Here is a 16,330-nt window from a genome sequence, read left to right on the forward strand (position 1 = left end):
ATTTAGCTGTTTCTAAACATAATAAAGATATGAATACAAAAGGTGAGTGCTCAAACTAATCAAAATTACATACAAAAATCTTAAAATTGTCTTCCTATGATAAAAAGAAAAGTAAATATATAGTAGATTTACAGTAGAGTTTAATCATAGATAAAATAAATAATTTGTTTTTACATATGCTTACTGCAAAACTATCATCTCATATGAAGCACCTGAAGTTTCCAATATTTCAGAATAAAAACCATAGAAAACATTTCTTCTTACCCTGTTTGTTACATATATAAACATGTCGGTGCAAATACACACAAACTGTACTGGGCTTTAAGCTACTATTTTTCAGCTTTTACTCATCTGTCAATCATTGCTTTGTGCTAATGAATTGTGATCGTTCAAATAACATTATTTCTTTGCTAACTGGATTTCTGTTATATTTCTCTAAGAGGTGTCACTGGATAGAGGCTAAAAGGTTAACTGGGATTTTCCTGCTCCTCTTTGTATCTTTTAGCACATTTAATTTATGGCTTCATAGCTGCATTCTAGGTTACTGATTTGCACAATCCCAGAACAATCTTCATGATCCTTTCACATTTTCTCTGAGGTACCAGCATCAGCCTGTCAGTGTTTCCTTCTTGATTGTTTGAATCTTAGACCTCCGGGCCCTCTCTGCCCTCCTGCTGTGTTCATGTTGACTCCACAGGTCTTGTTCCCATCCGCATCTCACACATTTGATAGTGCAACCTCTCCCTTTGCTTCCCCAGACTCTGCAGTGTTTCCTCCCTGTGTTAATGGTGTCACCTTGACTCAAAGATGGACTTGAAAGCAACTAACAAAAGCAAGAAATAATATTCATGCTTAGTTACTCTTTTTGTTGCCCTGCAGTATTTCCTGTTTATCCTGTTCTTCTACAATATTTGGTTATATCTTTATGTTTCATTTTGTTGGTTTAAGAGACTGTATAGATTTTCTTCTGATGGAAAATGATTAACACATATAAACTAAACTATTCTGTAATTTACTCAAAAAGCTAATAACTGAAGAGAGGATGACCAGAATTCCAAGAATATGTTCCTATGATATTTTCAGTAGGTCCTTTTACCTGTCTGACCTCAGTTTCCTCTTTTGCAAAAGAATATATTCTATTTCCCAGCTTCATGAAATCATGAAACCTTAAGAAGATTCAGTTAAATTAAAAGACAACATGTAAGTGATGATTTCTATTTCCTTCCTGTACACTGTGTGTGGCACCCAGCAGACCATCAATAAATTAACTGAGTCAGAACGGGAGCTGCTGTCTCAATGATTTAAACCCCCCATCTTTTCTTTGTCACTGACAATCCACTCTAGCTATTCTCCGCCAAGTTACCACATGGAGATTGGTGGCTGGAAACATGAAATGGAGCCTAGAGCTCACCACTGGGATAAACTGGACCCCAGAGAAGAGAGGAACAGCTTTCAAATGATGATAAGCAAAATACTTCTAAGTTTAACTGCTCGGAAAAGCAATTTCATAGCTATGACATAAAGGTGAAGTATGATTCTCTAATGAAAAACCCATAAAACATCATTTCAGCAGTCAGTTTTAGGATGCATTTTGTAATGTCTGTGGTTTGTGATTTACTAGAGAGAAAAATGCCTTTTAAAAATATTTTTTTAAAAATACACAAGAACCATTGTACACCCCAGACTACGGAATACAGTTTTTATATTATATGAAATTAAATTGCAAGCGCCTCAGCATAATATGGTAAAGAGTGTTATGAAGCATTTACTGCATTTGTATCGTGAGAGGAAAGGACAAGTACAACATGAGTCTGCTGAGGTAAGATTTTAAAAACATTTTTTTTTTAAAAAAAGCAAAAGTGGCATAGGGAAAAAAGCTACTGTATACAAACATATTAGGGGTGAAGACGGTGAAGTATGGAAGAGACCAGACCAAAACCAGGGATGTACATGGTAGACAATGGTGGAGGAGGTGGGGAAAGGAAAACAAAAGGATGAATACAAGGAAGAAAAGGGTAGTGGGGTCATGGGGCATTAATCCACCCAAGGGGAGGGTATTGTTTATATCTCCACAGGGAAAGTGGGACCAGACTTCAACCCAGTGTCGCAAGGTGTGAATGCAATATCCCGGCGTGGAGGAGGGAACCGGTGGAGAGGTCTGGGAGGCTGGCCCCAGCACCATAAATTAAGTGGATTCCTGCCCCTCCCCCGAAAAGAATTTGTTCCAAAGGATGACATTGACTCTGCAAATCCGGTAGATGGACATATTTGATCAGAGCACACAGGAGCAGATGAAGGGGCAGGAGGAGAGAGTGGAGCACAGCCTGGCCCACCAGGCCATGATGATGATGTTCCTGAGTAGAGCAGCCAGTTCACAGAGAGAACAACATGGCTGGCCCTACTATGAGACATGATGCCCCTGAGTGACTAAGGGCGATACAGGGGACAGCACCGGAGACACAGTGTGGGAATTGCACCTGACCTGATCCCACCACACCGAGGCAAATCACTGGGGGAGTGCAGCGGAACAGCAAGGGAATGGAGTGGCAAGGTCCCCAGGGAATACTGAAAGTGGACTTTGGGGCCAGAGCGTGGTGTCCCAACAGACTGGACTGGAAAACGCTCCTAAGGGCCAGCAAACGATCCCTGAACTAACTACAAGCTTTTCTCTTGTGAACTGTTTTGTTCTGTTCTTTGTCAGTGGTTTGTTTTTGTTGTTTTGTTGTCTGGTTGTATACTGTTGCTTTGTTTTCCTCTGTCTAGTTTTCGTGCATGTTAGTGACTCCACAGGTCTGTCTGAATAGGACAGGCTGGATGAACTATCTGGAGGAAAAACAATGGGACCGACAGTTCCGGGGGGACTTGGGGTGGGGGGGTAGGGGTGGTAAGGAAGTGGTGTTAACAAACCCAGGGACAAGGGAAAAACATGGGACCCCAAATGGTAGAGAAGGGGGAGTGGCAGGCCTGGTGGGAAATGATCAAGGGTAAGGTTGCTTAGAGAAGAGGTATACTCTAGCCCAGGTGGCGATGAAGCATGGTAGTAGGGCAGGAGGAAAGTCAAGGGAGATGGAGGAAAGAGCTAGGAGTCAAAGGGCATTCATGGAGGTCTAGACAAAGACTTGTACATGCAAATATATATAGGAGGATGGGGAAATAGATCTATGTGTCTATATTTATAGGTCAAGTATTAAGGTGGCGGAAGGACCTTGGGCCTCTTCTCAAACACTCCCTCAATGCATGAATACCTTCTTTTATTAAATTGGAACTCTATGATGCTCACTCTCCCGACACAACGGCTGGAGTCAAAGTGGGTGAACAAGTAAATGTGGTGAAGAAAGCTGATGGTGCCCGGCTATCAAAAGAGATAGTGACTGGGGTCTTAAAGGCTTGAAGATAAACAAGCGGTCATCTAGCTCAGAAGCAACAAAGTCCACATGGAAGAACACACCAGCCTGTGTGATCGAGTGGTCCCAAAGTGATCCGTTACCAGGCATCAAAGAACAAAAAACCATATCATTGACTGCACACCTCCATGATAGGATCGCTGAAGACAAATGGGTGCATAAGCAAATGTGGTGAAGAAAGCTGATGGTGCCCGGCTATCAAAAGAGATAGTGTCTGGGGTCTTAAAGGCTTGAAGGTGAACAAGCGGCCATCTAGCTCAGAAGCAAATAAGCCCACATGGAAGAAGCACACCGGCCAGTGCGATCACGAGGTGCCCAAGGGACCAGGTATAAGGCATTATGCAAAAAAAAAAAGATATAAGTGTGTGTATGTATGTGTATATATTTGTATATATGTATATGTATATATATATATCATATTAAATGAAGGGGGAAGTGCAGAGTGGAGACCCAAGGCCCAAGTGTCGGCCAATGGAGATCCCCTCATAGAGGGGTTTAGGAGAGGAGATGGGTTAATTAGGGTGTGAGGTAGTATCGATGAAGAACACAACTTTCCCCAGATCCTGGATGCTTTCTCCCCCAACTACCATGATCCGAATTCTACCTTGCAAGGCTGGATAGGACAGAGGCTGTACACTGGTACATATGAGGCCTGAGGTACAGGGAATCCAGGGTGGATGATACCTTCAGGACCAAGGGTGTGAGGGACGATGCTGGGAGAGTGGAGGGTGAGTGGGTTGGAAAGGGGGAACTGATTACAAGGATCCACATGTGGCCTCTTCTCTGGGAGAGGGACAGCAGAGAAGGGGGGATGGGAGACTCCGGATAGGGCAAGATATGACAAAATAACGATGTATAAATTACCAAGGGCACATGAGCGAGGGGGGAATGGGGAGCGAGGGGAAAAAAAAAGAGGACCTGATGCAAAGGGCTTAAGTGGAGAGCAAATGCCTTGAGAATGATTGGGGCAGGGAATGTGCGGATGTGCTTTATACAATTGATGTATGTATATGTATGGATTGTGGTAAGAGTTGTATGAGTCCCTAATAAAATGTAAAAGAAGAAAAGAGAAAAAAATGATTAGGGCAAAGACTGTACAGAAGTGCTTTATACAAATGATGTATGTATATGTATGAACTGTGAAAAGAATTGTATGAGCCCCAATAAATTGTTAAAATAAAAAAAATATTTTTTAAAAATACACAAGAACCATTGTACAACCCAGACTACAGAATACAGTTTTTAAAAAAGAAAGAAAATGATTAGGGCAAAGCATGTACAGATGTGCTTTATACAATTGATGTATGTATATGTTTATGTATGGATTGTGATAAGAGTTGTATGAGCCCCTAATAAAATGTAAATAAATAAAAATAAATAAATTAATTAATTAAAAAAAAGAAGAAAAGAGAAAAAATGATTAGGGCAAAGACTGTACAGATGTGCTTTATACAATTGATGTATGTATATGTATGAACTGTGAAAAGAATTGTATGAGCCCCAATAAATTGTTAAAATAAAAAATTAAAAAAAAATACAGTTTTATATTATATGAAATTAAATTGCAAGCGCCTCAGCATAATATGGTAAAGAGTGTTATGAAGCATTTACTGCATTTGTATTGTGAGAAATGATCCTTTTACCAAGAATCATCATCCTAGGAAGGGCAAACTATGCAGTTGGTTGCTGAGTGTCTGTTCTACGATAGGGGGTGTACATGGTCCTGGGGACATGATAGTTGTCATTGTGAGCACTCATTGCATGTCAGGCTCATGCCAATCTCCTATAAGTCATCACCTCCAGATTCTTCTATAGTTTCAGATATATGCGGTGGATGGATACTGTCTTTTTGAGATCTCAGTGAAATATATAGGTTCTCATAACACTAGCATCCCCAAACACCCCAAAATTATTGTAGGGAGTGACTTATAAATGAGCAGAAAGATGCTATCTGCAAAAATAATGAGTTTAATTATGCAAGAATGAAAAGTAGGCTTACTTATTCTACATAGATAAATAAATTATAAGATGAATTAATAAATTGCTTTGAAACAAATCTTATCTATAGAAACCATCAAATTATATATATTACCTTCTTTCAGTAGAGTTGGTGGATCTTCACAAACTATCTATTGATATTAAACCATTGAATTTCAGAGTGGCTATGGAATTTTATACATTCAGTAGTTAATTTTAGAGCCATCAAATAAATATGGCTTTTTCCAAAGTATATATGCTATAAATATTTTAAAATTACTGCCAATGTTCTTCCAATATTTCAATTTATATTACACAACGAGATAATTTATTATTTGCTAATATACATAGAAATGATAATATTCTGGGTTCAAAGGGTATTATCCCTTTTTAATTTGTTATTTTGTTTATTGTCATTCATTTTTTGTTTGTTTTAAAGACTGAGTTTATACAATGGTTTGACATTCTAATAAGATTGGCTTCTTATCAATTAACTAATTTGAAAATTTGTGATAAGTAGACTGGTGCTGGGCTTCCCAAGTGAATGGAAATATTAACGTCTGGGCAGCTCTTCCTCTATTGAGATTACAGGTCCATTGAATACAAATAGAAAAGATACATACTAGGCCAAGCGAAAGTAAACAGCTAATGGGTGCTAAAAAGATGAGAGCAAGAATAGTCAAGTGGAATCACTAAGAATAGAAAATGCCAAATGATGTCTTAGTAGTTGCAGGAGGAAATCTATTCAGGTCACAAAATTGCATTTTCTGCCAAATACCAAACATATGGCAATATACCACCTTGGCCCAAATTCTAATTCAGAATACTAAAAATACAACCACAGATGTAACAGTGCAACTTTAAAGCGCGCGCGCGCACACACACACACACACACTATGAGTTAATATCTTACTGTAATTTCTTCTCAATCTTTTTTGGTTCCTAACACAATGCCAATTTTCAACAGGGAAAGCAACATCCAGTAGAAAAAAATGAACTATTTTCTCAGAATGGTAACAATCATGGAAGCAGCATTAATATACATCAAACCACCTATTGCATTGGGAAATTCAGCATCAAAAGACATGACATTTATGTAATTTTAAAAAGCAAAGAAGTTACTTTAATAAGTAGCATGCTCTGGATCCAAGCCATGGAATTTTCAATCACTCCATGTGCATTGAAAGATGGATAGCGAAAAGGGTGGACAGAAGGATTAATGTGATTGATTAATGGATTGGGGTGTTTTTGAAGAATCATGAATATATCTTGACTTCCAGAAGAATATACCAATTAATCTTAGAAGAAGTATAACAAAGATGTTCCTTAAAGATGACTAAACTGTCCCACTTATTTTGGACATACAATTAGGGAAAACTAATCACTACAAAGGGACATAATAATTCATAAAGTAGATGGTCATTACAAATGAAGAAAACTCAATGAGATGAATTGAAAAAATAGTTTAATGGGGGACTTTTGGGTTGTATACCCTCCAGATTCCCGACCTGTAAATGTTCCCTTGATACAGAGGGCTAATAGGTAAACAAAATAAAGTGTCATATATTAAAAGTACATATCAATTTAGTTAAAAAACAATCAGCTACTTTTCCTTCTGCGACTTAGAATACTTTGTGATTGTTCCACTTAGGTGCTGAACTATTTGTAGGCCTTTCCATTTTTGTCAGTGGCTTTCTTTTTGTTGTTATTGTTTTGTTCATTTTGAATTCCTTTGTTGTTTTATTTGACTCTGCCAGGTTTTCGCACTTATTAATGTATCTGCATAAGATAGGCAGGATAAATAATTTGGAGATTAAAAGAATGGGATCAATGGTTTGGGGGAAACACACAGAAGAAGGGGGAGTGGGAGAAAGGAAGGGGGTTAAGGGGAACCAACCCAGGGACAAGGGAACAACAAGTGAACTAAAATCAAAGGAGAGAAGTGAATACGATGCCTAGTGGGGCTTAATCAAGGGAAATATAGCAGCGAGGAATTACTAAACCTAAAGAAAGAAGAACATGAACATGTTCTTCAACACAAGAACACTTTGTTCTAACAATCTGGCATTCTATGATGCTCACCTACTGGGTGCATACGTAAATGTGGTAAAGAAAAAAGATGGTGCCCACTACCGAAAAATATAGCATCTAGGGTTTTAAAGGCTTGAAAATAAGAATCCATCCAACTGAGAAGCAACAAAGCCCACATGGAAGAAGCACACCAGCCTATGTGATCACAAGGTGTCGATGGGATAATGTACCAGGCATTTAAGACCCAGAAAAAATCGTAGCGGGAGAACATGGAGCAGAGACTCAATGCCCATTTGTAGACAACTGGACATCCTCTCACAGAGGGCTCACAAGGAAGAAATTAGGCAGTCATGGTACGGTATAGCACTGATGAAACACACAATTTTCCTCTAGTTCTTTGGTGCTTCCTTCCCCCCACTATCATGACCTCAATTCTACCTTACAAATCAGATTAGACCAGAACATACATACTGCTACAAATAAGAGCCCACAATGCAGGGAATCCAGGATAGATTTAACCCCCTAGGACCAACAATGAGAGGAGAGATACCAGGAGGATTAGGAGAGCGTGAGGGACAAAGAGGGAATCAATCACAAGGATCAGCCTCTAACCCCCTTTCAAGGGGACTAACAACAGGAAAGTGGATAAGGGGTGACAGTGGATGATGTAAGGTATGAAAATAATAATCTATAAATTACCAAGCGTTTCTGAGGGAGAGTGAGTGGGGAGGAAGGCGGGAAAAAATGGGGAGTTGATATCAGGGGCTCAAGTGGGAAGAGAATTCTTTGAAAATGATGGCAGCATATATGAAAATGTGCTCGACACACTGGATGAATGTATGGATTGTGATAAGTGATGTAAGAGCCCCCCAAATAAAAAGATTCAATAAAAAAATAATTCAAAATTTACAGGAATTTTTTCTGTGAATTTGTTCCTTGATATTTTCATAAATTATCATGATTCTCCATATATTATTCTATCTTAGAGCACTGCAAAATGAAGGGGACTAGTTTTTTCTACATGTTGTGGATGGTATGAAAGATTTACACTGTAGGCTGGCAAGGAAACATTTGAAGACAGGCCTGCTAATATGCATCCCAAAAATCAGTCCTTGAAATCCCTATGAAGCATGGTCCTAACCTGAAGCATGTGCGTAAATGCTAAGGAATACTCCTTCCTAAAATATCCCCTAATCTTTGCCTGCCACTCTCCAAAATTCATAATTTCTCAAAAAACAAATGGGGGAGTGACTAAGGTGTTTTGCCTTTAAAAGCTAAGATATTTAAAATAAGAACGACAAACTGTATGTTCTTTCTTGTTGCTGTTTGTTTTTGTTCTTTTAAAGATAGGCATAAACAAGGAAGCCTGACAGTGCAATGGCTAAATGCTGTGCTCCCCCAAAAGTTGGTGACGAACCTACTAGTAGCTCCCGAAAAGAAAAGCCCTGATAATCTGTTCCATTCAAGATCACTCACTGCGGATGAGTCAATTCCGACTCAGCGTAGCCTACCGGGAGGGTGGGCAGAACTACTCTACAGCCACCACAGCAGCAGGAAAAGAAAATTTGGGGAGATTCTGCTGGTGAACCATTGACTTTTTTTTTTTAATTGCACATCACTCCTTTATTATACTGATCTGGAAAAAGGATTTAGTAGAGGTGTCTTCAAACTGAGGACTGGGCCCAAGTAGCAGGGCCGAGCAACTGGACCAGGCCTCAATCTCAGCGAAGAGACATGTGGACACGATCAATAGGCATTTCACTGCCGCACAACAGAGAGGTCGGGAAGGATTCTACAGTACACAGCAGGATGGACTCCTCCCCGTAGAAGCCAGGGAGCCTAGCCCACGGGCTGAGAGGAATGGCTTCTTTTCTGATGGAAACATGGGGTCCTAGGATTTCAACAGCCATCAGAAACCCTAGAAGGGTTTTCGCTTCGTCATACAGAAACATGAATTTTTTTCCTTTTTGTAAAATGCAACACGTACACATTCAGAGTTGATCCCAGCCTTCGGGGTCAGGGAGGAAGGGAGGTAAGATCACCACGTGGAATGGCTCGAGTGCCGGGACCAACCTGACTGCAGGACAGTCCGGGGTCCGGAATCACCTAGCTCGCCCTCCTGCTCGGTCATCCTCAATGTGGTTCCTCCCACCCCTAACTCGGGTCCGTCTGAGCAAACAATCCACTTGCATAACCACAGTCCCTGACCTCCGGGAAGAGAGGCAAGGCTTCCCTGGGCCTGGCTGAGGAGCGCGCATACCCCGGAGGTGCCACTCGGACTAGGACTGTACGAAGGGAGAGGGTGTGGGGGACAAGATGGCTGAAATGGGAGCCACCGGTCCCCCATCTGCGGCTACGTAAAGTGTGGTCAGTGGGACATGTGCAGGGGAGCGGTGCAGAGGAGCGGGTGGGCAGGGAGGGTGGGTGTCCTGGGATAGCAGTCAGCAGGCATGCCTTCACTTCTTGGCCTTGCCCTTGGCGGCCACAGCTTCCATGGCTTTACGCAGGGTCTCCTCGTCCCCCGGGAACTGCATGGCCTTGATGGGCTTCAAGTTCTTGTCCAAATCATAGACGACGGGGATGCCGGTGGGCAGCTTCAGCTCCATGATTGCCTATTCAGAGAGCCCCTCCAGATGCTTCACAATGCCTCGGAGGCTGTTGCCATGGGCTGCAATCAGGACCCGCTTCCCTTCCTTGATCTGAGCAACGATTTCTTCATTTCAGAAGGGCGGGGCTCTGGCAATGGTGTCCTTCAGACTCTCGCAGGAGGGCAGCTGATCTTCAGTGAGGTCTGCATCCCTGCGATCCTTGCTGATGTTGTTGTAGAAGGGGTGGTCCCGCTCCATGGGCGGCGGGGGAATGTCAAACAAAGGCCTCCAGATCTTGACCTGGGCCTCGCCGTGCTTGGCTGCGGTTTCTGCCTTATTGAGGCCAGTCAGCACCCCCTAGCGCCGCTCATTGAGGCGCCAGGTCCTCACTACGGGCAGCCACATCTGGTCGATGGCATCCAGCACCGTCCAGAGGGTTCGGATGGCTCTCTTCTGTACGGAGGTCAAGCAGATGTCAAACTCGTAGCCCGCATCTCGCAGCGCCTGCCCGATGCGCTTCTACTCCTCGTGCCCCGCGGGGCTCAGGTCGGCGTGTACCAGCAGCTGAAGCGGTTCTCCAGGTTCCAGGCGCTCTCGCCGTGGCGGATCAGCACGAGCTGGTAGGCGGTCATGACTGCAGGCTCGGGCTGCGGCGAAGACTGGGGGAATCATCGACGTTTTCCTTCAAATGTGGACGTTTCCTTTGAGTGTTAAGAATTTCTAGGTGAACCCACAGTTACTGGTGAGTTGTTGTTTTGGGGGTGCAGTAATTTACTTTATGAATCTTTTAGGTGATATCTATGCATCATCCACCAAATGATTCAGTGTAGCCATGAAGATTGGGTGTATTTCCTCATTTTCTGATGAGTTTGGATATCAGAAAGTGGTGGAAGATGGTGATTGGATTTCATTCAGTTTTGCTTGATTGTTAACAAAAGTGAATGTGATGGCAACAATTTGGAACTCTCATCAGCACGTTCTGATGAGGATCAAGGATTGAAAGCATCAGTATGGATGATGTCACTATGTAAGGAAGACTAAAATCCTCACAACTGGACTAAAGCAATATCATGATGTATAGGGAAAAGACGAGTTGTTAAGGATTATCTCTTCCTTGGATCCACAATCAATGGACTTGGAAACAACAGTCAAGATCAAAAGACCAGTTGCATTAGGTAAATCTGCAGCACAGACCTATTTAAAATATTGAAAAATAAGGATGTTACTTTGAGAACTAAGGTGTGGCTGACCTTAGCCATGGTGTTCTCAACTGCCATATAGTCCTGTAAAAGTTGGCAACTGAATAAAGAAGATCAAAGAAGAGAGACATTTGAATTGTGGGGCTGAGGAAGAATACTGAAAGCATCACGGACTGCTAAAAGGACAAACTGATGTGTCTTCGAAGTAAGGCTAGAATGCTCCTTCGAGATAAAGATGGCAAGACTTTTGTCTTACAAATTTGGACATGTTGTCGGGAGAGGCAACATCCTGTCTCTGGAGCAGGGCATCATACTTGGTAAAGTAAGGAGAGGGATTGACACTGTGGCTGCAGCAGTGCACTCGAGCATAGGTACAATTGTAAGGATGGACAGGGTTTCATTCTGTTGTGCATAAGGTCACTATGGGTCATAATTGACTCCATGGTTCCTAACAATAACAAAAATGGATGTGTGTGATTAATTTTGCAACCGTGATTAGGACAAATAGGACATAACAGCAATAAGAATAGAGATTTCACTACTATCTAGTTAAAAAGAGAAAGCCAGAAATAGAGGGTTTGCTTTAGCGCCTCAGACCTCCTGTTCATGGAACCTCCTTGATTCAGTGATACAAAAATTAAGACATGTGACAGAATGTGACACATTCTGTCCAGAATGTGACAGAAAGCTGATCAAGGAGCAGCATCCGGAGAGCCATAGCTATAGGATTCCCTGGCTCATACAGAGAGTACAGCGGAGGTGTTTCTGTTTTTGTTTTTCAGGCAGGAAACTTGCTTGCTGATTGGAATACTTCCAGGAAGTTATTTTTGAAATCAATATTTGCTGACCAGTGTTCTGTTGGATAGATTATAGTAAAATGCTGCACCTATTGGATGCTTATTGGTAGCACAGAACAAGCTTTGTAATAGTGGTTGAGCAGGACAGAGATCAAGGAGCCATATGGCTGAATCGCTGAGGACCAGAGAACTGTTTATGGACATTGAAGATGTTGGAGAGTAGAATCATTTCTGAACTCTCTCAGAGGAATCACCTTCGGCTTATGGTGTAGTGTGTTTCTTTTTCCTCCTTGTGAAATAGGGTAGGTCAGGTACTGTCTTCACACAATTCTTTCGGTAAGGGATACTTTCCGACCAAACCAAGTCGCCTTTCCTACAGAAGTAAGGCCTTCCTAATCCTTCTCCAGTCCTGGGACAGTGGGATTAATTTCTAAAGTGAATGGCAGTTTCAATAGTGTCAGCTTAACATATTGTCCCAAACTACCCATCAAGAATAGAAGTCAATGGAGAGCTATTTCCTTTTCATAAACATTTTAAAATTTATGATGAAAAGCATTCTAAAATTCAGGCTAGATTTTCTTGAGCATCTGTTTGATCCCACTATCTCCTGTTTCAATTCATAAATTATTACACTAGTATTTTATAAACTCTGAGGGTTGAGGAGCTCCAAGATTTATATTTAGCAATGGTAAAAACTCAGGATTAACTATCTACCAAGCTCCTGCGATTTGGGAACTGATCTCTGGCATCTATAGTCTTTATTTTCCCATTTGTTTCAATAGATAATTAATGAACACATGTTCTGTAAGGGATGACACAGAAGGAAAAATGCATAAATTAACTCCTTAAAAAGGAGATCACGGGCTGTATAATTTCTGTGGGATTAGGACTGTGTTTAGTAATATCCATTATGTTACTTTTCAAACTATACTTTCTTTTTTTTTCAGCTGAGTAAATCAATTCTTAAATGCTTGGTGGTTTTCCAAGGCCTCGATCTAGACAAAAGTTTGACTGGACACAAAACATTTGTCATTTTCAGTAAGTCACATTCTAATTGAGATCTCTTCCAGTGAACACATCAAAGTCTATTACTTTAGGGAATGATTTTTCTCCCATTCAAGCACCTGTAAATCTGCATATCTGCATACTGAACAGTATAGGTACTTATTTTAACTCAGGTTTGTAACAAAACCAGAACCACAAACTTGTTGAAACAGCAACTAAAGTATCATAATTATGAAGCTTTTATAAAATCTACAAATTACTATAGTTTGGTTTTATTAAAGTCTCCATTTATTTCTGCTGAACCAGGAAAGAATAAAATCAGTTGCTAGAGATAGGAGATTATGTTCTCCTCTAAGGGTGAATACAGCCACAGCTGGGCCTTTATAATTGTGACTCATGGAAAATGCCTCGTTATTAACACGGAATTGTTTTGGATTTTGGCTTTATTCGATTGAGACAATTATGTGTTCTGTGAGATTCAAATCAATGATTGCAGGCAGCAGTTGATTATTTCATCTTAATTTGTTGTGTCTTTTGCTTTTCTAGACAGCCATTGGGTATCAAAGTCTGAAATTAGATTTTAATTTCTTTTTGTTGGAATTTCATGTGTATACTGCATTAACTTTCATAAATATCATGATGTTTTCCTTCCCATCTGAGTTCATATATAAGCATAGAAAATATCCATTTACTGGACAATGTAAATTCACTGACTTCTGTACCATAACCTTTCACCAGCAAGGTTTGACTTTTACTCTGGCTCAAGGACATATATCTGAACTGGCTTTTTTAATCTGCCACCCCAGCGCCAGAGTATTGTGATGGAGTTATTTCATTTTTATTCACACTCTATTGTTCTGTGTTTTCTAGGTGGGAGAATTAAGAAATTCAGTGAAAGCATGAGGTAATTCTGTCATTAAAGTGAAGCAGATGTCTGTTATAGCAGGTGGAAATTTCCTGAGCCCTGTTTTTCAAGGGTTGATGGTAATTCATAGTGCACATTGATGATGAAATGTATTTAAGTAAACAAGTCTTGTCTCTAATTTACTAAGACAACCTGCAGCCTTAAATGAGTTTTGTAGAGGCAGATGTGTTCCCACAGTCCAATTTGCTTCAAAGGTAATTTGTACTCTTTATCCTTCGACTCTTTTCTGGCGACACCCAGAATTTGGCAATTAATTCAGCATACACTTGTGTAAAATAATATATACATATATACAAATTTTTGGAAATACAGTAACTTACAGAATTACAGAAAAAGAAATTTAATTTTTGAAATACAGAAATCAAAACCCACCACTCGCTTGTGAATATTCAAATCCCTGTTGAATAATTTGTAGTAGATATTATTTGACACTTACAAAAAGCACTGCACATGGAGACCAGGCTGAAGAAGACTTGGCTGAGCAGCGAGCACACCGAATATAGTGCAAGGACTATTGCACTATTCCTACGATGTGATGGAGGTCTTGTACAAAGGTGATTTATCTAAAAAAAAGGTCCCAAAGCGATGAGTCATTGCCCGGGGGAATTATCCAACTGAAACCAGAATGTGATACTGTCTCTCCTCTTTGGAAATATGAGTTCTCTGCTACTACTCGTCCACACACACACACACACACACACACACACACACATTTGTATCATATATATACAAATATATACGTATCCAAACAAGGCATGTTTGGATATGCATGTTTGACTGTTTACATAAGGCAAAGGAAAATTACTTTTAAAATGCCCTAAAACATCTCAGCGATTCTAATAGGTACATGTCAACCTAGGGCATATTTACTGTTGTAACAAGATATACATTACATAACCTATGTCTGAAATATATTCTAAACATAACAAAGAAATCAACAATAAAATATACCAACTGTCAGATTTTCACCATATCATTCATGGATTACAAAGGAGCATTTTTCATGGAAGGGACTGATAGTTCTCTCAAGTGAGGTAGTATGCTTTTAGAATATGTGTTTGGTTTAATTCTGTTATCTTTCTAAAAATATCATGTTACAGTTTGAAATCTCAGGGATCCTACAGATTGGTAGATACATAGTGAAATATTTTAATTATTCTACAATGTACTAAGGTAGTTGCCAGTCCTAAATTACAGAATTGTTAATATACTGAATTAAGAGGGAGGCAGGTGCTATACTGTACCCTAACTGGCTCGTCTCTTCCTTGGGACCCTTCTGACAGGAGGTGTCCAATTGACTACTGATGGGCTTTGGGTCTCCACTCTGCCCTCCCCCTTATTTCCATTGATATGATTTTTGTTTGTTTGTTTCATTTGAGGTCTTTGATGTCTGATACCTGATCCCAATTGACCCCTCATGATCACACAGGCTGGTATGTTTCTTCCATGGGGGATTTGATGCTTCTGAGCTAGATGGTGGTTTGTGTATCTGCAAGCCCTCAAGACCTCAGATGCTATATCTTTTGATAGCCGGGCCTCATCAGCTTTCTTCATCACATTTGCTTATGCACCCGCTTTGTCTTCAGCAATAGTGTCAGGGAAGGTGAGCATCACAGAGTGCCGTGTTAGTATACAAACATTCACTTTCATTGACGGAGTACTTGAGTGGAGGCCCAATGTCCATCTGCTGCAGTAATACTTTATAAATAAATATATGTACATAGATCTAGTCTCATATCATTAGAAAACACACAACCTTCCTCTAATTATTTAATGCTCCTCCCATCCCTGCTTTCATGACACCAATTCTATCTTACAAATCTGGCTAGACCAGAAGATGTATATTGGTACAGATAAGAGCTTGCAATACAGGTAATACAGAACAGATAAATCCTCAAGACCAATAAGGGGAGTAGCAATACTAGGAGGGAAAGAGAAAGGGGGAAATAAGGGAGAACCAGTCACAATAATTGATGTATGGCCCCCCACTCCTAGGGGGATGGACAGCAGAAAAGTGGGTGAAAGGAAAATTACCATTTCTGTTGTATGTAATATCAAAAAACACCTCTACATCCTTAAATGTTCTTGCCCATATTTTCACCCTTTACTACAATGGAGTTAGTTCAATTCTTTATTGAATTTTCTAGAGTTTGCAGTGGTGTGCTTCTAATGCATTCAATAATCCTCATGAAGAAGTACATACTTTCTATAGATTGGGTATAAGAATGTAAATTGAGCATCATATAAATATAATGGCATTCGGAGAGGCACAATGCTTTCCTCAAATAGTATATTAGTGTTTCAAATTCTACAGTATGTTACATAAACCTCCATACAAATAATGCACTGTGGCTTGTGCATTCCAAGAGTCCTGGTGGCATAATGAGTAAGACGAGGCTGCTAA

The 16,330-nt window shown here is 40.4% G+C and overlaps 1 pseudogene; it reads right to left on the reverse strand.

Annotated features, from left to right (window-relative positions):
* Positions 1 to 9,868: 9,868 nt before the first annotated feature.
* On the reverse strand, positions 9,869 to 10,632 carry LOC142454316 (phosphoglycerate mutase 1-like; annotated as a pseudogene).
* Between the last annotated feature and the right edge of the window lie 5,698 nt (positions 10,633 to 16,330).

Source organism: Tenrec ecaudatus, chromosome 8 (genome assembly GCF_050624435.1).
Source record: "Tenrec ecaudatus isolate mTenEca1 chromosome 8, mTenEca1.hap1, whole genome shotgun sequence".
NCBI lineage: Eukaryota > Metazoa > Chordata > Mammalia > Afrosoricida > Tenrecidae > Tenrec > Tenrec ecaudatus.